General features: G+C 36.6%; 1 protein-coding gene and 1 pseudogene across 1 annotated transcript in view; both read right to left on the bottom strand.

Moving 5' to 3' along the window:
• The window catches only part of LOC142833851 (amine sulfotransferase-like), a 150,385-nt gene that overhangs the window by 148 nt on the left and 128,229 nt on the right, over positions 1-22,008 (bottom strand). The window lies entirely within an intron of this gene.
• LOC142860827 (amine sulfotransferase-like) lies at positions 53-20,167 on the bottom strand (annotated as a pseudogene).

Below are 22,008 nucleotides of genomic sequence, written 5' to 3'. Positions count from 1 at the left end.
AAATTAATTTTAATATTTGAGTATGGTCTTTGGTTAGTACATTTTTATATGATTAATTCACATGGTAATTAAAGTTCTACTCCTCATTCATATCCCAAATGAACTTTAAGGGAATGTTTTTCATGTTCCTGTAGAATATTCTGTCAAATCTTTCATTCTGATCCACAGTCAAGTGATGCTTCCAGTCTCCAATGGTTCCTAATGGGAGAAGCACAGGATAGCACCTATATAAGTAGCAGAATCAGGACGCAGTCCACGCAACTCACTCTACTCACTACAGCTCACACTGCTCATCACTCTCAGGAAGGTTAGGTTGGCTGTCTCTCCTCTAATCACAGAAGAAACTTCTGAGTAGCAACACGATAAATAGATATCACTAACTACTACTACTGAGTTGTAGCTTATTTTTAGAAGGAAAAAAAACACCTTAAAAGTTAAAAAAAAATAGAATTTTAAAAGCACATTTTTTACTATGTGCTAATCATCATACTAGGAAAACACTTAGATTTAAACACAGTCTTTTGAGGTATATGCTGTTTTATTTTTCCCTTTTAAAATGAAAAAAAAATGAGACCCAGAGGTTTTTAGCATGTCAAGGTGACACAGAGCTTCAGTACAGTTATCATTGTGGTTTTAATGAGTAGGAATTTGAAATGATCACTATGTTAGTTAAAATGAAAATATCCATTTAGTTTTCTGAGTTGTCTGAAAAGATGATATTATTGTTTGCATTTGGAACAGATGGGGAGCTATCATGGGTAAGACATTAAGACTTGTTGAGGAATGAGATGTGAGAACTGATGTTGAGTGGCAGAAGAGACAAAATAAAAGAGCTCCTGAAAAATATAAAAACCCAGCGATATTAAAATATAAGCTAATACTCACAGTAATGATAAGTTAAAAGGATATTAAAAGGGAAATGTTCATTCTTACCCATATCTCTGGGCATATAATGAGATCATCAAAAGTTTATTGTCTGTTTACTTTATTGAATTCATGTCAGATATAGTTATTAAGACATCACTCTAATTTTTATGATGAAGAAAATCTCACATTTGATGAAGCAGCATTTTAAACTTTGTCTTCAATATAAACAAACAATAAGTTTACTTGTCCAGTATCCTAGAAAAATAGCAAATAAAATTGTTCTTGTCTAGGCAGTGTTTCACTATTTCTGTAATTCTAGCTTTCAGGGAGAGGTATGTTGTGGAGATAGGAGGATTACGAATATATGGTACCTGTGTTTGCTTAGACTACACTGAGAGGCAAAGATTCTCTCTCTCTCTCTCTCTCTCTCTCTCTCTCTCTCTCTCTCTCTCTCTTTCTCTCTCTCTCTCTCTCTCTCTCTCTCTCTCTCTCTCACACACACACACACACACACAACACACACACACCCAACAAATCAAAGCAAAAACAAAATAAAACAAAAAAATTCCCCAAAAGCCAATAGAATAAGATGAATTAGAGTCTTAACTTCTAACACATCTATTGCCTAGGACAAGACTGATGACCTACTCTAAAAAATGAGCTGTGTAGCCTAAAACGAAGAAATACATATTTATTTCGTAAGTGAAATTATCAGGTTTTTTTTCTAAAACTACTACAAACCGGTTTCTTCAGGTTCTCTGTCAACTAAAATGTTTGATACTTCCAAATGTCATTATCACCTGGAAAAATACTTTAAAAACACATATTATTTCTCTAAAGTACTTCCGGGCACACGCAACATTTTTTTTTCTTTGATACTACAGACTATTAAATTTCACCTTTGCGGAGGAATTTTCCCTGATTATTTCTTGTCCAAATTTTCAGTCTTTGATGATTTGCATAATTTGCTCGCGGGTCAGATTTCATGTTCTGAAATGTAGCTTGTCTCACAACAGCATCCACATCTTCTTCACTCAGTTCTTTCTCCAGAAAATTGCAGATTTTAAGCACTGAGCCCCTGAGGTCCTGAAAAGTCATGGGTTTAGAAGTTATGACCTTTTAATGGAGGTGTGAGTTACAGCCCAGTGTGTAACATGAACAGGTAGGACTTATTTTTGGAATGCAAAGATTGTTCCACACATGAAAACATCATAGGAACCCTTCTTGTCATTGATGCAGAATAAACCATTAATAAAACACAGCTCTTTTGAGACACTGTAGCCTAAATTCCTGGAATTCCATACGTACTCTAGGCTGTTCTCAAAGTTAGAATGGTCTTCATTTTGTAAGGTCCTGTGGGCTGGGATTAGAGGCAGGAGCTACTACACCCATCTCAATACCATTGTTAAATAAAAGCATCAACAAATGAGCAGAAGAACCCAAGTAACTCTATGAAAAAAACTGTGTATTCAACATTTTTGGCTAGAAACACAGTTGGTTGATTTTTATGTGATGTCTGCAATCAGTCAGATTTTACACCATTTAACATACTACTGTAAAACAATAGGCAGATAATTTAGTGACACAGCATCTAAATTACAGGCAAAGAAGTAAAATTTTCTCTGTAAAATGAACAGCAATATGACCTCATATGTAACACAAAAACTAGGGAAAGCAAAGAATCTGCTAGAACAGTGAGATTTTACAAAGCTGTGAGATATAAATCAAATCAGAACAGAAATATTGGTTGAAATTATAAATACTAGTGATGAGTAATGCTAAATTAAGATAAAAATACATGAACTTTGAAATGGTAGGAGTAAAAAACTTAGGAATAATTGGAGAAAATGTTAGAGACAGATCCATTGAAACCAACAAAACATGGATGATAGAAAAAGAAACAGAAACAAGCATAACAGCATCCTACAGTCATAAATTGGAGGACAGTTATTATTTATTTATTTATTTGGTTTTTTGGAGGCAGGATATTTCTGAAGTTTTATATCCTGTTCTGGCTCTCACTATGTAGTTTAGGTTGGCCTTGAACTCACAGAGATACGCTGCTTCCTGAGTGCTGGGATTAAAAAGTGTGCCACCACTGACCGCCGAGCTGAGGACAGTTATTTTAAAGATGCTATACAAAACAATCCACAAATTCTATGCAATCTGTAGTAAAATTGCAGTGTTTTTTTTTTCATTTTTGCGAAAAGAAAGGGAGAAAAGAAAGTCTGTTCAAAAGTTTTATGAAATTTTGACACCTCATAGGACCTAGTTCTTTTCTTTTTATTTATTTATTTATTTATTTATTTATTTATTTATTTATTTATTAAGGATTTCTGCCTCCTCCCCTCAACCGCCTCCCATTTCCCTCCCCCTCCCCCGATCAAGTCACCCTCCCTCATCTGCTCGAAGAGCAATCAGGGTTCCCTGACCTGTGGGAAGCCCAAGGACCGCCCACCTCTATCCAGGTCTCCTAAGGTGAGCATCCAAACTGCCTAGGCTCCCCCAAAGCCAGTACGTGCAGTAGGATCAAAAACCCACTGCGATTGTTCTTGAGTTCTCAGTATTCCTCATTGTCCTCTATGTTCAGCTAGTCCGGATTTATCCCATGCTTTTTCAGACCCAGGCCAGCTGGCCTTGGTGGGTTCCCGATAGAACATCCCCATTGTCTCAGTGTGTGGTGCACCCCTCGCGGTCCTGAGTTCCTTGCTCATGCTCCGTCTCCTTCTGCTCCTGATTTGGACCTTGAGATTTCTGTCCCATGCTCCTCTGTCTCTGTCTCCTTTCATCGCCTGATGAAGGTTAATATTCATGAGGATGACTATGTGTTTGTCTTTGGGTTCACCTTCTCAATTAGCTTCTCTAGGAACATGCATTATAAGCTCATTGTCCTTTATTTATGGCTAGAAACCAAATATGAGTGAGTACATCCCATGTTCCTCTTTTTGGGTCTGGCTTACCTCACTCAGGATAGTGTTTTCTATTTCCATCCATTTGTATGCAAAATTCAAGAAGTCCTTGTTTTTTACTGCTGAGTAATACTCTAATATGTATATATTCCATACTTTCTTCATCCATTCTTCCGTTGAAGGGCATCTAGGTTGTTTCCAGGTTCTGGCTATTACAAACAATGCTGCCATGAACATAGTTGAACATATACTTTTGTTGTATGATAGGGCCTCTCTTGGGTATATTCCCAAGATTGGTATGGCTGGATCCAGGGGTAGGTTGATTCCGAATTTCCCGAGAAACCGAAACACTGCTTTCCAGAGTGGTTGCACAAGTTTGCATTCCCACCAGCAATGGGTGAGTGTCCCCCTTTCTCCACAACCTCTCCAGCAAAGGCTATCATTGGTATTTTTTATTTTAGCCATTCTGACAGGTGTAAGATGGTATCTTAAAGTTGTCTTGATTTGCATTTCCCTGATCGCTAGGGAAGTTGAGCATGACCAGTTAGCTCATCAGGACTGGCAGCAAACCCTTTACATACAGATCCATGTATGTACTCTACTCACAAAGAAGCATTTTAATGTCATGGTGATTCTAATGTGTGGTAATTACTTGAATACAGAAATAAACCAATAGGGCAGAATAGACTTCCCAGGATATAATCTCTAGCTTATAATGGTAAAATGATTTTGATATGACTGCCAAAAATTTTAAATGGGAAAGGTCATTCACTTCAACAAATGTTCTTGGATAAACCAGATGTCTATATGCAAAAGAACAAAGCTAAATTATCACCTTACAATGTATTTCAAACCAATGAAAATTGGCCAAACATAAAAGCAAGGGCCTAAACTATCATGCTCTTAGAGAGACTTAAAGGGAATGATTTATAGCAGAGGATTTCACAGTGGTGTCTGGGATATGTCCCAATAAGTACAGAAATACAGAAAAAAAGCATATTAAGTTGATTATACTAAATTTGGTAATGCCTATGTAAAAGGGGAAAGATTCAATGAAATTAAAAGTTCACCTGTAGAATGGGAACAGTATTTATGTCATTTATCTGATACAGGATTACCCTCAGAAATCAACAACAACAAAATCAACCTATCTAAAACTTTAAATAAATGATTCTCAAAGGGAGTCTAGAACCATCCATTAAACACGAGAAAATGTTCTCTATCACTAGTCATTTGGGAAGTGTAAACCGACAAGAAGTGCACACCACTTATTTCCTATTATGATGACTATTCCTTAACAAATGACAGAAAATCATAAGCGCTGGTACTGCTGGTAGAAATATAAGTGGTTCATTTGCAAAGGGAAACGTATGACGCTTTGCTTCACAAAACCAAAGCAGAACAACTGTATAATCCAACTACTCCACTTCTGGATTTCACTTCTGATTCCAAGCGATTGAACCTAACATCTCTAACAGATTTGTGCATCCATATTCACAGCATCAGTATGCACAACAGCTAAAATGTAGAAACAAGCCAAACTTATATAGATTATAGAACATAAATACAATGGGATATGCAGACAGAGAGAAGGAATTCTGATATATGATGCAATAAGCCTTGATGACATTGAGGACATCACAGTAAGTAAAATAAGTCAATAAAAATACAACTGCATGTCTCCACTTATGCCAAGTACTAAGCTTAAAGAAATTAATACAGGAAGAACATAGCGTGGTAATTTTCAGGACTGAGAAGAGAATAATATGAAGTTATGGCTTAACAATCCTAGGGTTCAGCTTGCCAAAAAGAATTTGGATATTGGAAGTGACAAATGGTTATATAACAAGTCATAATAGTGAAATGGTGCATTTAAGTTATGGATTTTAAAATCATAATTAAGAGTGCAATTGGGGTTAATATTCTAAGTAGGAATGTAGTAGTTGTTTATGACAGATTAATTTTTCCTAGAGAAGTTGTGACATTCTTCATGATGAAGAAGAACTACCTCCAATTCATGAACAAAAATAATAAATAAGAAGGCATCCATGGATTTCTGTTGTAGATCTAAAAACAAATATTGATTAAGAGAAGCTTAAAATTCCTTTCATATTTAATGAAAGCTGAGCTTCTGAGGAGTTGATATGTTAGATACAAAATAACTGAGATAGACCAGATGGTTTAGGGCCTTGCTAAGATGACTTGAGTCTGTTAGTCTCCATCTTTGTCTGTGGTCATTTGTGGAAGGATCCTAATGCTAAGTGATTTACACAAATGACTTTGATGCACAATGACTGACCACAAAACCAAGAGCAGAAAAGAACATTAAAAATAGAGCAATGCAGCTGAAAGAAAAAGAAAAAAGATAATAGAACTCTGGAGCCAATAATGGAGTTATTGGAAATAATTTTAACATAATATTGTATTCAAGGAGGTAAAAGACAAAAACTTAGACTGCCTGAACCCAATTGATGTGGGAGTGTCATATATCAATCTGTTGATTTCCTTGGTTAAGCAATAAAGAAACTGCTAGGCCCATTGGATAGACCCACCCTTAGATGGGTGGAGTAAACAGAACAGAACGCTGGGAGGAAGAGGAAGTGAGGTCAGACTCCGCAGCTCTCCTCTCCAGAGCAGACGCCCCAGAGAGACGCCATGCTACCCGCTCCAGGGAAGACGCACGCCATGCCCCAGCTCCGACCCAGGATGGACTTAGGCTAGAATCTTCCCGGTAAGCGCACCTAGGGGCGCTACACAGATGATTAGAAATGGGCCAGAGCAGTGTTTAAAAGAATACAGTGTCCGTGTAATTATTTGGGGCATAAGCTAGCCGAGCCAGGCGGCTGGGGATTTGGGGACGCAACCCTGCCGCCGCCCCATATTACTACAAATGACGCCCAGACGTGTGGCTAACTAAACCTACTTAAAAAACCTGAGAAGGCTTAAAAATAAGGAAGAGAGCGTTTAACACAGATTTTTGCTGTTTGTTGGTGGCGTGCTGTAGAGAGATTTCCTGATTCAGCGACAGCAGCAGAAAAAAAGCTGCGTTATTTTAAAATGCCGGCTTTCTGGGCCATCCTGCCAGGGCAAACTCTGACTGTTTGAGGCAGGAGGGCTGGCTACCGAGAGAGGATTTGAGTGTTGTCTGTTGTAGCTCCCTGGCTGGCAGGGACCTTGAAATGCTATAAACATGGCTACAGCCAGTACTTCAGCCATGAGGCTGGAAAGCTAAGGATCCAGCCGTCAAAGCCACGCCTTTAGTCCTACTGATATTGCTTAGTAAATTAAAGGCTCTTGTCGTCAGAAAAAGAGAGATATACAGTAAAGAGAGATTCAAAGACAGAAAATTTCTGAATGGTTTAAAGTATGTTAAAAATATATGCAAGCTGAAAGTTAAAGTTCTTAAAGCAAAAAACAAAAAAAGGAAGAGAGTTGTTGTGTGTTTTAGTACACACCTTTAATCCCAACACTTGGGAGGCAGAGGGAGATAGACCTCAGTGACTTCAAGGTGTGGTAGCACACGCCTTTAATCCCAGTGCCTAGAAGGCAGAGACGGACAGATCTCTGTGAGTTCAAGGTGTAGTAGCAAACACCTTTAATCCCAATGCCTGGGAGGCAGAGACAGGTGGATCTCTGAGAGTTCAAAGACAGCCTGGTCCACAGATATACGCTCAAAAAGCAAAAAGTTAACTTAGGAATGTCTCAGCTTAGATTCTTAAGCGCCTAATGATTTAAAGGCGCAAATCAAAAGTGCTCCTGGATAGTAAAAAATTGCAGATTCACAATAGGACAGATTCAGACCACTAAACGAGTCACACTGTTGGATGAATGTACGTAGGCTTGGGAGAGAGAAGAAAAGGAATATAGAGAATAAAGTTAATGGTTTAAAAAGAAAAAAGTAAAAGTAAAGTCTTTAAAGAGACAGAATAAAGTAAAGTGATAGAGTAAAAATAAGCCGCGTAAAGATGAAAAATTCACAGAGAGTCTGGATTCTTTGTATTATTGTGTTTTCTTTAAAATTTTTGACTGTGAAGGAGCTAAGTACAGAGAGACATTTCATTATATGGGCTGCCAAGTGGAACCAGAACGGATATCATGAGGGTATGACTTCAGAATTTGGGTCTAAGGATATGATGCTTTGGAGAGAGTCTTCTTTTGTTTTCACAGAGGACCAGACCCTTTGGATTTCTTCTATCCCGATTTGGTATGATGGACCACGTCCTCTTGAAGGGTTGCTGTGAACATCTTCAGAAAATTGCTTTGCTCAACTGCCAACTGAGATAAACCTGGCACACAGGTTACACCCTAAATAATCTGATTAACGACGCCCCCATTCAGCAGGAAGCAGTTTGGAGAGAAAAAACTGCGCCCATGTTCCCAAATATAGTTTATAAATGTTCTTTTACATTTAAAGGGGGAAATGATATAGGTATGAATAATTTGTATTGATAGAGATTTACGGTCAATTTTGTTATATGTATGAATGTTTCTGATGTAATTTTTACTTGATAACTGTTTCGTTATATGTAATTTTGCTATGTTAAAGTTAAAGCCTTTCTTTTTTGTTTAAACAGAAAAAGGGGAAGTGATGTGGGAGTGTCATATATCAATCTGTTGATTTCCTTGGTTAAGCAATAAAGAAACTGCTAGGCCCATTGGATAGACCCACCCTTAGATGGGTGGAGTAAACAGAACAGAACGCTGGGAGGAAGAGGAAGTGAGGTCAGACTCCGCAGCTCTCCTCTCCAGAGCAGACGCCCCAGAGAGACGCCATGCTACCCGCTCCAGGGAAGACGCACGCCATGCCCCAGCTCCGACCCAGGATGGACTTAGGCTAGAATCTTCCCGGTAAGCGCACCTAGGGGCGCTACACAGATGATTAGAAATGGGCCAGAGCAGTGTTTAAAAGAATACAGTGTCCGTGTAATTATTTGGGGCATAAGCTAGCCGAGCCAGGCGGCTGGGGATTTGGGGACGCAACCCTGCCGCCGCCCATATTACTACACCCAATACTATAAATAAGAATGAATTAAAAACAGACTGTCTTTAATTGATAAAAAGTAAATACCATTGAATAATTTTTGTACAAGCTTCGACTCAGATGAACTCAGCAAAATCAAACATGGAGCCAGGAGTAGGAGCAAACTCTCAGAATAGTTCAGAATGGAAAGTCAAAGATGTTGGCCCCTGTATGAAGAACTTTGCCTCTCTTAGGTGAGGTGACACACAACTTTAATTCCAAGGTTCAGAAGGCAGAAGCGTGTGGATCTCTGTAAGTTGAAGGTTAGACTGGTCTAAATAAAGAGTTTTGGACAAGCTATAGTTACATACCAAGATGCTATCTCAGTAAAAGTAACAAATTAACAAAAACAAAATAGGGAGTTTTATATGTGATACAGTTCATTAAACTCCTGCGACTCTCACATTCTTTGTGCAGGATAGTTTCTCAGCAACAGACACTTCCTCAATGCCCCACTTTTCTCTGTTTAAAAAATCTGAGATATATTTTATGAAAGAGCAAACTGCTTTTCATATAAATCTAGGAGCACCTTTCAGGTTTCCCCCATATTCAATCTGCAGTGATTACTACACTAAGGCACATAATACAGATGAAATTCCTTATTACAGACTTCGACCAGTTGGAACATACAAAGGAAAAATAAAAACACATGGGAAGGAAAAGTTAAGTCCTTCACATCTCTTGAGTATTTGCCATTAAGTGGATTCTGATGTCTTCTCAGAATTAATTAAGATATCTAGATTCTTTTGCTTTTTTGTGTTCACCTTTTAAAGGAAAATATTTGAAAAAGACAAGCACTAGGTTCAAAAAGTTATTAGGACATGAATAATAATTCTACCATGTATTTAGGGAACTGAAATATGTAGGTTATTTTAGAGCCCCAACAAATGTATCTCCTCCTAGTAGTAAGCCTCATCTTTTCTACAAACAATGACTGTCCTCATCAATGAATATAACTTTTTGCTATACCCATACTTTGTCCTATAAATAGGAATCTTTTAACACAGTCTGAATTCTATTCAGTACTCTGTTCTTGAGAAAGGAAAACAGAAATATTTCTGTATAGTCATAAAGTTTCTAGGGATGGCACTTCTAAGTCAGTGAATAACCAAACTCATCTGAAAGGAACTGGTTTATTGCCTTAGTGTGATAATCAGTGGAGAAGCAAGCATGAAGGTTTAGACCAAAATTACAAAGTTATTTCACAGCAATGGACAAGGAAGACACCAAAATTATCTTAACTTTGTTAAAAATATAGTTATTAGAAAATATTGAGAGTCTCTCCTTAAAATATTAATTTTGGTTATAATTTTGGGTATGATGTGTCAGAATAATCAGTGGGTAAATCCTCATCTTTAAATGGTATACTTACATTTATCATTTTCAGTTTTAAACTCATGATAGGAAATGATATTCCAAAGATACTGATTTTGTTCCATTGCTGTGGGATTTTTTTTTATAACTCTTAATGTCTCGTCACTATTTTGGGATTACAGAAATAAACATTAGCATGACCCACAAATCTTGCGCAGTTCTGACTTCGGTCTCACATACTAGTTTCTTGTCTTTCTGCCCCACACCTTGAATGTTCAAGTCCTTTCCTTACTTGGTTCTAAGTACTGTATTTGTTCATAAAAACTCCATCTTGTGTTTTGCTTTTAGCCATTTTCTTTTTGTTAATTCATATATATTAACTTATAAATCCCATATTACTTTTACCCGCCCAGAAAAGCCATTATCTTCAATTATACCAGAAACCTTTATATGAATGCTGGCATTGTATTTGGCATTTCTTTAATAACTACACTTACTAGTCTAAAATCTCTAAAAGTTTAAAAAATCATAGTGTGTAGGTGTGTGTGTGTGTGTGAGTGCATGCATGTGAGCATGCAACGTATTTGCAGCAAGACAGGAACTAGTATCATGGTGCATGGGTGGAGCTCAGTAGTCAAGCTTATAGAGTTTTTCTCAACTTTCACCCTTATGGAGGCTGTGATGATTGAATTTGGATTGTTAGGCACACATTGGAAGTCCCTTTACTCACTTTGCCATGTCACCAGCCAAGATATATAGGGATTTTTTACTTTGGGTATTTGCTTTTTGACTATTTGACTTCATTGTTATTGCATAAACTATAAAAAGGAAGGTCCTTGTTTAGTCTTGTTTTGGAGTGTGTCACTGAGAAGCATTCACTTATTTTTCATCAATCAATATGTCAATAAGTACCAGAATGTGATGAACTTTAACTCTTTATTTTTGATTTAAAAAGCATGTTAGGGTACCTGTTAATTGTGAACAATCAAAAAATATTCTATAGATTCATCTTAGAGATGCTCCAATATTATTTTTTTCAGAAAAGGTGAACTTGTTCCATTGTTCAAATTATGATTTATGGCTCTAATTGTCCACATTTTAATGTAGTTACATGCCTCACTGCTGTTTTCTGGCCTTTAGTAATGAGTTGTAGCCTTCCTGAGAATATAGGCAAAGTAAATGTAGTCACCCTTCAAAACCTTACTGTTATCTAGTGTTATTCCTATACATCTTCAACATGTACTCAGCCCTTTGTCCATCAACAGATGGAAGAGTAAAGAATTTATGATATATGATGTATAGAGTATATAAAATAGATTATTATTCAGAAATAAAAATGAAATGAAATTCTGTCATCTGCAGTAAAATGTATGAAATTAAGAACATTATGATAATTTAATAACCAAGACAACAAGACAAATTTCTTGTATTCTCTTATATGTTGAAACTATAAAGTCAACATTAAAGTAGAATTGTGTTGAATAGTGATTTGGAAGGGTATTGGGGGAAGAAAGGAATGATAATGCAAAAAGCATGGCAAGATAAGATCAATGCAAAACCTATTCATGGGCAAGAATATAACATCAAATACCACTAATGGACATAATTAACCTGCAATAATAAAGTTTTAATTAAAAAAACCATTGGTGTTGTGAAATTTTGGGGTTGCATTTGAGACAGGTAGTTGCATAAGAAGGGATCACAAACGATGAGTTTACATGAAGAAGAGAGTATGGAGGAGTCCAGTGAATAAGGCAGAGGCTGGACATTAGGAATCATCTTCAACAAAAAGCCCAAAGAATAATTAAAGTATGAAGGTAACTGGGAGAATGTATTTTCAACCAAGAGAATAATTGTGTAAAAGAAATCATTTAAAAATACAATTACCTCATCTTACCTTCTTCATATCTTCATAGCTCAGGAACATAATGTTGAAGTCATGTCTGTGTTCATACCAGCCTCTTATGTGGTCAAACCAATTGCTTCCTATCACTTGGAAGAAAAGTAACAAGTGAGAATACCAAGCTGTTTGTGCATGTAGTGGACAACAAACTCTGTGTCTCCTTTTCCGTTTTGGAATTTTTAGAAATACAACGGAGGGCCTGAAATAGACATCCATGTCCCTATTTAATGCTTAATGGCTGGGGGAACAATTACCTGACATTCATAGAAACTTGCCTATATAATATTACTACAGGAGTAAAAAAGAAGTAATAGAGAAATACAGGGTCTGAGCCTGCAGGTGGCTTTAAAACATACTGTTCCTTCTTCCTACTTCTCCATAGAGGTCACATGTCTCTGTATTTCCTATTGTTCACTATGTGTAGTGATGCAGACTCTGAATATCATCTTACAAGCAAGTGAAATTCTGATTCCACATGTGTTGTGCTGTGGGATAATGCTCTTGTACCCTATAAAGATTTGTCACTTGTATTGGTTTAATAAAATGCTGATGGGCCAATATCCAGGCAGGAAGTATGGGTGGCATGACAAGATTAGGAGAATTCTGGGAAGAGGAAAGGCAGAGACAGTCATCTTCCAGAGGGAGCAAGATGAAAATGCTGCACTCAGAAAAGGTACCAAGTCACACAGTTAAACATATATAAGAATTATGGGTTAAATTAAGTTGTAAGAGCTAGTTAATAATAAGCCTGAGCTAATAGACCAAAGAGTTTGTGTAATTAATATAAGCCACTGGGTGTTTTGGGGGATTGAATGACTGCCGACCAGGTGGGACAGAAACTTCTGTTTATAGTGATGAGTCTCTTACCTTAATTAATCCACCTATGTAGTAGAATGAACAATTCCACAGCTACAGTATAAAGCCATACATAGGCTCATGCAAAACATACAATTTGCTCTGCCATAATGGATTATTCTATTTTTGTCACTAGTTGGAAAGAACTGATAGAATATCTGTAAACCAAAATAGTTCCCAAATGGCATGCCTTTGTAATCCTGAAAATCCTCAAGTGGTGCATAAAGAAAGAAAACTCAGTTGTTAGCTCATAGAGTTGACATACAATTGTCACTAGAGATAAGTTCTTTGTGGTTTTTTTTTTTTTGTTCATCTGCTATTGTTTTTCTTGTTTTGGTATATTTTTCTTGTTCTTTTAAAAATAATGCCCTGCTCCAATCTTTAAAATATGTTCTGTAATTCTAAGAACTTGGCTTACTGGCACCTTTTGTGTAATTGGTTTCAGTCCGGGTATATCAATTAATACTTACCTCTTCCATCTAGAAATGTTTGCATAAATGTTTCTATAGAATTTGAGGCTTCATGTGTAATCATCCAATTTGAAAAATGAAAGTAAGAGATCAAAACATCTTTAGGATTTCTGTAGATATAAAGAATCTGTAGGAAGAATTATGTAATTATTTCTTTAATCAAATCTTGGATATGCTTAGAAGTTTTTAAATACAATTTTATAATATTCAAGTGTAACAATAAGCATAATTATTTCCTCTAGTCTTTGAGCTGTACAAATTCAAATGGGTTTTATTTATATTTTGGTATTAGAAAGAGTACTGTAATAAAAAACCTTTCTTTATGGCTTTCATGTTTAAGAATGTAGTTCAAAAAGAGGTCAAGACCATGATGGGTACACCCACTGAAACAGTCTACCTGAGCTAATGGGATCTCAGGAACTTCAGCTGGACATGGAAGTAACAAACATAGGTCCAAAGTAGACCTTCTGAATGTGGGTGACTGTTGTTTGGCTGGAGCAGTCTGTGGGACCACTGGCAGTGGCACCAGGATTTATCCCTAGTGCATATCCTAGCTTGTGGGGAAACTATTCTTTTTGGATGGATACCTTGCTCAGCCTAGGTATAATAGGAAGGGCCTTGGGCCTTCCCCAAAGCAATGTGCCTTACCCTCTCTGAGGAGTAATTGGGGTGGTGGAATATAGGGATATGTGGATGGAATGGGGAGAGGGGCGTGAGTAGTAACTTGAATTGGTATGTATAATGAAAAAAGATGGCTTGTTTTTGTTTAAAGTAAAAATTAAGTTAAATTGAAAAGAATGTATGTCAATTCTCAAAAAGCAATATTAACTGTAATGTTCATAAATACTGAACAATAATTTGCCTTATGTGATCAAAATATATAAATTTTTTAATTAAAAATTTAAAAGTAAAAATTAATTACCCATGAGGGTCAATTGATGGATATTATGTGATAGCAGAGGAGATAAATCTGAAAACAAAAGCTAATAATCATAACAAAATAATTAGTAATATATTTATAAATTATCAAATATAAATGAGCTTTTCCTCCATTTCTTTCAGAAAAATAATGTAAACATGAGTTAAGAGCATAAATAGCATAAAAACTCACACATAGACACAATAATCTGTGGATGTCTGTCCACAACATTAGCACCTGGGTATCTAGGGCAGGAGGAGGAGCTCATGCCAGCTTTGGCTACATGAAATACACTCATAAAAGAAATAAAGTAAGGGCATGAGGAATAGAATAAGAAAGGAAAACTAAAACCCAGAGATTGTATCTCTAGGCTTAAAGCAAGGAAAAATTTCTCAAATGTGAATTTATTTAAAAGAAAAATCAGACAGGCCCTTCGACCCCAGTTGCACCAGGAAGAAACAGGTGAGTATCTGATATTTTGGTTGGAAAGCCCTGCTCTCTAGGCCCTATACCCTGCACTTCCGCCAACTAAAGAACCCCCAGCAATGAGACAGTAGCTCTCTTATCAACTATCTCCTGCTACAGGACTCTCTGGCACCACCTACACATGGAGAAGGTCAGTAACTCCTGGAGCCGCAGGCTCAAACTGCACCCAGAGGAAGAGGCCTGAATTGAATCTGGAGGAAGAGCAACCACCAGAGCTACAGAACCCACTTGTATCAATTAGAGGAAAAGATGGGTAGAAAGCAGTGTAAGAATACATACGACAACATAAAGAGCAACAGGGCACCACCAGAAGATCTAGAGCAACACAATCTGAACCTCCCAACACAGAGATGAAGCAGAAGAAAATGACATTCAATATAACTTTATAAATACGATGAAGGCCCTTAAAGAGGAAATCAAAAGTTCCCTTAAAGAAATGGAGGAAAAATCAATCAAAAACCTGGAAGAAATCAATAAATCATTTAAGCATTTATTGTCTATGAAAAAACAATCAGACAAATAAAGGAAACAGTCCAAGACTTGAAAATTCAAATAGAGGCAGTAATGAAAACACAAACTAAGGGAATTATGAATGTAGAAGAACAGGGTAAATGAACAGGAACTGAAGGTGCAAGTATAGCCAATAGAATGAAACAGAAGGAAGAGAGAATCTCAGGTGTTGAAGACACAATAGAGGAAACTGATTCATTGGTCAAAGAAAATGTTAAATACAAGAAATTCTGAGCAAAAAACATTCAGAAAAATCTGGGACACTACGAAACGACCAAACCTAAAACTGACAAGGATAGAAGAAGGAGAAGAATACAAGCTCAAAGGCATCGAAGATATTCAACAAAATGATAGAAAACTTTCCCACCCTGAAGATGGAAATGCCTATGAGGGTACAAGAAGCATACAGAACACCAAACACATTTGACTCCCCCCAAAAAATAATCCCCTTGTCATATATTCATCAAAACACTAAACCTACAGAATAAAGAAAGTATACTAAGATCTGCAAGAGAAAAAAACCAAGTAATATAAAAAGACTGACCTATCAGAATTACTCCAGACTTCTCAATAGAAATTCTGAAAGCAAAGAGGTCCTTGGCAGATGTTATGCAGACACTAAGAGATCATGGATGCCAGCCCAGACTACTATACCCAGCAAAGCTCTCAATCACCATAGATAGAGAAAACAGGATATTCCAAGACAAAACCAGATTTAAACAATACCTAGTCACAAATCCAGCCCTAAGAAAGTAACTAGAAGAGAACCACAATCAAAGGAAGCTAGCTGCACCCACAAAAACCACAGCTAACAGGTGACCTCGTACCAGCAAGCCTGAAAGAAGGGAAGCACACAAGCAGTACCACCACTACCAAAACCAAATCGGACAGCAATTAACAATCACTGGTCATTAATATCTCTTAATATCAATGGTCTCAATTCACTTATGTAAAGAGACAGGCTATCAGAATGGATACAAAACCAGGATCCATCAATCTGATTTATAAAAGAAACACACCTCAAGCTCAAAGACAGTGATTACCTCAGAGTCAGGCTTAGGAAGGGATAGTTCAAGCAAGTGTAACAAAGAAAAAAGTTGGTGTAACTATCCTAATATCTAACAAAATACATTTGAAACTAAAATTAATCAAAAGAGATGAAGAAGGACACTTAGGTCGTCTCAGGCTAGTGAGAGATCATGGACTGTGGACTGACAGCTGGGAAAACTGCATGGGACTGAACTAGACCTCCTGAATGTGGGTGACAGTTATGTGGCTTGTTCTGTTGGAAGCGGCCCTGGTTGTCACACCAGGACCTATCCCAGGTACATAAACCTCCTTTTTGGAGTCTGTTCCCTATAGCGGGATACCTTATTGAGCCTTGATATCAAGGGTAGAGGCTTGCTCCTGCCTCAAATTAGTATTCCAGACTTTGTTAAATTCTGAAAGAAGGCCTTACTCCCTCTGAGAAGTGGATAGGGAATAAGAATGGGATAGGTGGAGGACAGGGAAAGAGGATAGAGGGGGAACTGGGGTTGGTATATAAGATGAAAAGTAATTTTTAAAAAAATATGAAAAAATAGCAAGAAAAATGAATCCATTTGATAACACTAAAATTAAGAATGTTCCTGATAAAAACACTCATGAGAAAAGCAATGAGGATGAGCTAAAATAGATTCATATCTAGGAGTGATAGAAAGCAAACTGAACAGAAGAATGTAATTAAACATTAGGGTAATGATAGACTCTTTTCACACAATCAAAAATAGTGATGGCCACTAAACATCCAACATTGGCACACCCATTATGAGGATGAGGATGCAAATTAACATACATTTGAGACACCTTTTCCTAGCTGCCATGTTGATAAACATGTAAAATTCTGATATGTCAAGTTACTAGGGAAACATTAATAAGTCATCTTTTACACATTTCTTCAAAAAATGACAAATCCACTTTCTTTGTAATTACTGCACCACCTTTGTAAGTGGAGAACTCTGGTCACTGTGGCTCTGCAGCTCTATTCATGGGTGTGTGTTCTAGGGAAGCTGCTGGGAGAGTACCAGGAGACACACTCAAGAATGTTCATAGCAGCTGCATCACAGTGGGAAAACATTGGAATAGACTAATTATTTAGTACTTAAAGAAGGTATTTCATGGGTACAGTAAGTCACTAAGCTCTATGACATACTTTGACTTTTTTGTTCTTGAAAACTTTTGGCACCAAATAATATGGGAGATGGGTAGAAAAGGTACGAGGTGATGGCATTTTGGCAAAGTCCACATTACGATGGTTGTACTCAAAGAATGGTGCTCTGTCTATTGTTAGGATGTTTTCAGTGTTGTTCCTGTGTCCCTCAAAATAAATCAGGCTGAGGATCTGTTGTGTCCAGATGGTACCTGTAAGAACAAATAACAATCCCGTTTTCAATCCTGAAGAAGGTTTTAATAATGAATACTAACACTAATGTCATCATGTTTACAAATAATTTGGAGCTTTTTTCCTTTAGCACTCGAGACAGGCTTGGATGTGCCCCTTTTTCATTCCCCATTGTCTGTATCAAACACTCAAGTCAGTAAGGCTGAACTCTATAACTCTCTGTTCCTTTCTCACTTACAAAGATGTGCTGATTGGTCGTGATAATCCAGATGATTCTTGTAGTGTCTGTATGTTCTATGCTATGCTGTTTATGGGCAATTCTGACTCATTTCTGAAATTACTACATTATTTGCTTATATATTATAACTGTGAAAAAAGCTAATAGAATTAAATATTTCTATTTTCTACTCCTTATCTTTCTTTGTACTCTCAAATACTTTTTACTATATTCCCAGTAATTGATCATAGCATACATGTAGAAAGAGGAAACGAAAGATTTCAGTGTTATTGACATTTGTTCTCTGGACTATTAGATCAAATCATACAGTGGAATTATTTGGGAAGTAAATGCAAAATTCCAATTCTATTCCCTTTAAGAATTGATTCCATGTGATCAAATACTGTCATGCTTAGGTTTAGCCTTAATTATTAATGGCTAACACAGATAATTCATTGGTGGCAGTATAGATTTGATGAATCCGTAATTATTAATGGCTATTCCAGATAATTCATTGGTACTAGTTTATTTAACATTATTTTATGTACATTAGTGTGACGGTGTTAGATCCTCTGGAACTGGAGTTACAGACAGTTGTTAGCTGTCATGTGGATGCTGGGAATCGAACCTAGGTCCTCTGGAAGAGCAGTCAGTACTCTTAACCACTGAGCCATCTCTCCAGCCCCCTGGTACTAGTTTAGAATCGATTAACTAGCCACTATTCCCAGTGTGGATTGATGGTGCACTACATAAGCAGAGCCTGAAATTTTGAAAGAGCTGATTACGCCAACACATCCCAGACTCCAGGGCTTATGACACTAAATGTGTCAGTATCCTGTGTGGCATAATATAAACATTCATTGCCTATTTCAGTCTCCCTGAGGACTTCTAAAAGCACCCAGTGTATCTACTATGACTGAATTATTTAGTTATTATCTACAGTGAATCACTAACTGCCTCACAGGACCCTTCATTCTGTACCACATTAAACATTACAAAGATGGAAGCAAAGTATGATTTGATATGAACAAAGAAATATTTTTGCGAAGCATCTTTATTTACTGAAATCGTCAAATAGAGACATAAAATCTTGGTGTTATTGTACATGGACATTGAGGGTGGGGTGTGGATGTGAAATCTTCACACCTATTGCTTTACTATGTAGTCTGTGTTCACCACTGCAAAAAACTTATTCCAAGACTTGTAAGTTTCATCTTTTGCTGAGGTAGAAGTACCTTTACAAAAGGAACTTCAGTTTATCTTCATGTCTGAAAAAAAACAGGAGTTAAATTGGAGTGCCTATGTTTGCTTGTCCTGATTAGCTTCACAAACCTCAAGGCTTCCAGGAAGACTCACTGTTTTAAAACGATTTTTTTTGAGAATTTTATGTACATTACAGCTGTCCTAGAAATTTTGTGAACAGTATTGCATGTTTTTGAAATTTAATCATTGTCTTTACATAATAAAACATGTATCTTTTGCAGAAATCGTTTTTGATTATCTCAGACCTGTTCAACAGGCTAAGGCATCTTGTCATCATTTACCAACAAGCTGCTGCTGGCTTCATATTTGTTTTCCATCCCCCAGCATTTTTCCACAATAAATTACAATATATACATGGCAGGTGTTTTTACCCATAGAGACTAGAGTTTTAATTATGTTTTTACCATCTGTTTTTCTAAATTGTAGGTTGCTATGATTACAGATACTGTTTTCTGATGGGATTTAGGATATTCATGGAAACAAATCATTGGACTTGTATGAGGGGTTATCTAGATTAAGTTCATCAAGTTCACTGCAGATGGAAGTTGACAAGGAACCTTCACCTGCCATTGGGAATTCGTCAACATGATGATGTATTCTGGTGCAGCAGTGAGAAAAGAAACTAATATTGTTGAAATGACAGTGGGCAGAAAGAAGAATATTTATGCACTTATTATCAAACCAAAATACTGGGAGGTGATAGTGCATAGTTTTAATCCCAAAACATGGGAGACGGAGGCAGGCAGATCTATATGAGTTCAAGGACAAACTTGTCTACAAGAGCTAGTTCAAGGACAGGCTCCAAAGTGACAGAGAAACCCTGTCTCAAAAAATAAATAAATAAACACACACACACAAAAAACAAAACACAAAACAAACACAAATGCCATATGGCCTATTTATTCCACTCACCAGATTTTGGATATGTGACTATGAAGACATCATCATCTCTAATTTCTTGATCGTCCATGTTTTCCACTATGTTCATTTTAACTAGAGATCGTTGAAAGTTATAGCCTTTGAAGTTAAGTAAATATTCATCTTTATTTTGCATATTGATTTACCTAGAAGAAAAATTATAAAATTTTCTTTACTATCAAGGTATTTTCCAATAGTAAGTGATCGACATATTCCAAGCACACTGTATTATCCATCACATATTAATATTTACTATAATAAGCTGTTATATATGCTAGTTTATTTAAAATTACAAAAATTTTATGTTACTATATTTTTATTATCACTTTATTAAATATGAATAAACAAACATAGCAGGAAGTTAGAAAGATTTTTTTCTATAATTCCAGATGGGAAAGGTGATCTTAATTCTAAACATACAGACGAGGAAATTAGGGTACAGAGAATACAACCAAGTTATTCAAGGACATCCTGCTCATCAACTTAGAAAGAAGACAGCAAACAACTGAGGCAGAGTAGATGTTTGTAACTGAAGAGTTTATTTGTATAATAAATTTTTATTCCTTATTTAGGGCCTGTATTACACAGGTCCATATTTCTACATTTTATGGCACCCATAATTCTGAGCAACCTTCTGGGCACAAACAAAAAAAGGGCTGAATAATGGACATGTTACACCATCTTATTCACCATGGACTTCTCCAATTTTTGTCATTAAAAAGAAATCTGGAAAGTGGAACTTTTTCAGGATATAAGGGAGGTTAATGCAACCATGCAGCTGATAGCGACATTACAACCAGGACTGCCTTCTCCTACAATGATATCAAAAAGCACCCATAAAATTATTTTAGACATAAAAAATTATTTCTATACCACCCCTTTATCACCACAAGAGTATCAAAGACTTGCTTTTGATATCCCCTCATTTAATATCAGAGAGGCATAGAAGCAATATCAATGGAGCATCTTAATTCAGGGTGTAGCAAACAGTGCCACCTTATGCCAGAAGTTTGCAGCTCAGGTTAGAGATCAATTTCCACTGATTTTTATCATCCATTATATGGAGGACATTATATGGATGAAGGAGTTTTACTTGAGACATATGGACTACAACAACAGAGCCTTAGTCTTGAAGGCTTACTTATTTCCAGAGAAAGTGCAGAAGCACCCACCTTTCCAGTATTTAGGTCATATGTTTTACCCCCAAAAATAAGCCTCAAAAATTAGAAATTTAGAAGGATAGTTTAAAGACACTAAATGACTTTCAAAAGTTGTTGGGAAATATCCAATGGCTTTGATCTTATCTAAGGTATCCTATGGGAGACCTGGATACTCTAAGTGAAATGCTTAAAGGGGATAGTAATTCAAATTTCAGCAGAGAGCTTTCAGCAGCTGCCAGACAGGTTCTCTCTCTGGTAGAGCAGGCTCTACAGAACAACACATACATTATATTGATTACAGCCAAACGTGGCAGGCATGCATTTTTCTCACAAAACTAGATCCCACAGTGGTTTTATGACAAAACAAGAAACTCTTATGGATGCACCTCATGTATCATCACTAAATCTTTAATTTGAATCAGTACCATGCTTAGCACAGAAGAACAGGATAGAATCTAAGAAATATTTTGGTAAGGAACCGGTTGTAATCAATGTTCCTTACACTAAGCAATAAATTGAGTGGTTATTTCAAAATATTGATTCTTGGGCAATTGCATTTACTCAAATTCAAGGCCAGTTTAATAATGTTTTCCCACCTGACCACTGCTGCAGTTTACCCAACTGCATTCATTCCCTTTTCCTAAAGTAGTAGCAAAAGATCTTACAAAGGATTCTCTGTTAATTTTCACTGATGGCTCTTCTATTGGGACAGCTGCTTATGTGACTAAAAATAAATGACATGCAGTGCAAACAGAACCAACTTCAGCTCAAATAGTCAAGCTGTGAGCTATGGCTTTAGTGTTTCAAAATTTTGCAA

This window comes from Microtus pennsylvanicus, chromosome 1 (genome assembly GCF_037038515.1).
Source record: "Microtus pennsylvanicus isolate mMicPen1 chromosome 1, mMicPen1.hap1, whole genome shotgun sequence".
Taxonomy (NCBI): Eukaryota; Metazoa; Chordata; class Mammalia; order Rodentia; family Cricetidae; genus Microtus; species Microtus pennsylvanicus.
Note: the sequence above shows the minus strand (reverse complement) of the source record. Positions and strands in the feature narration are given on the sequence as shown.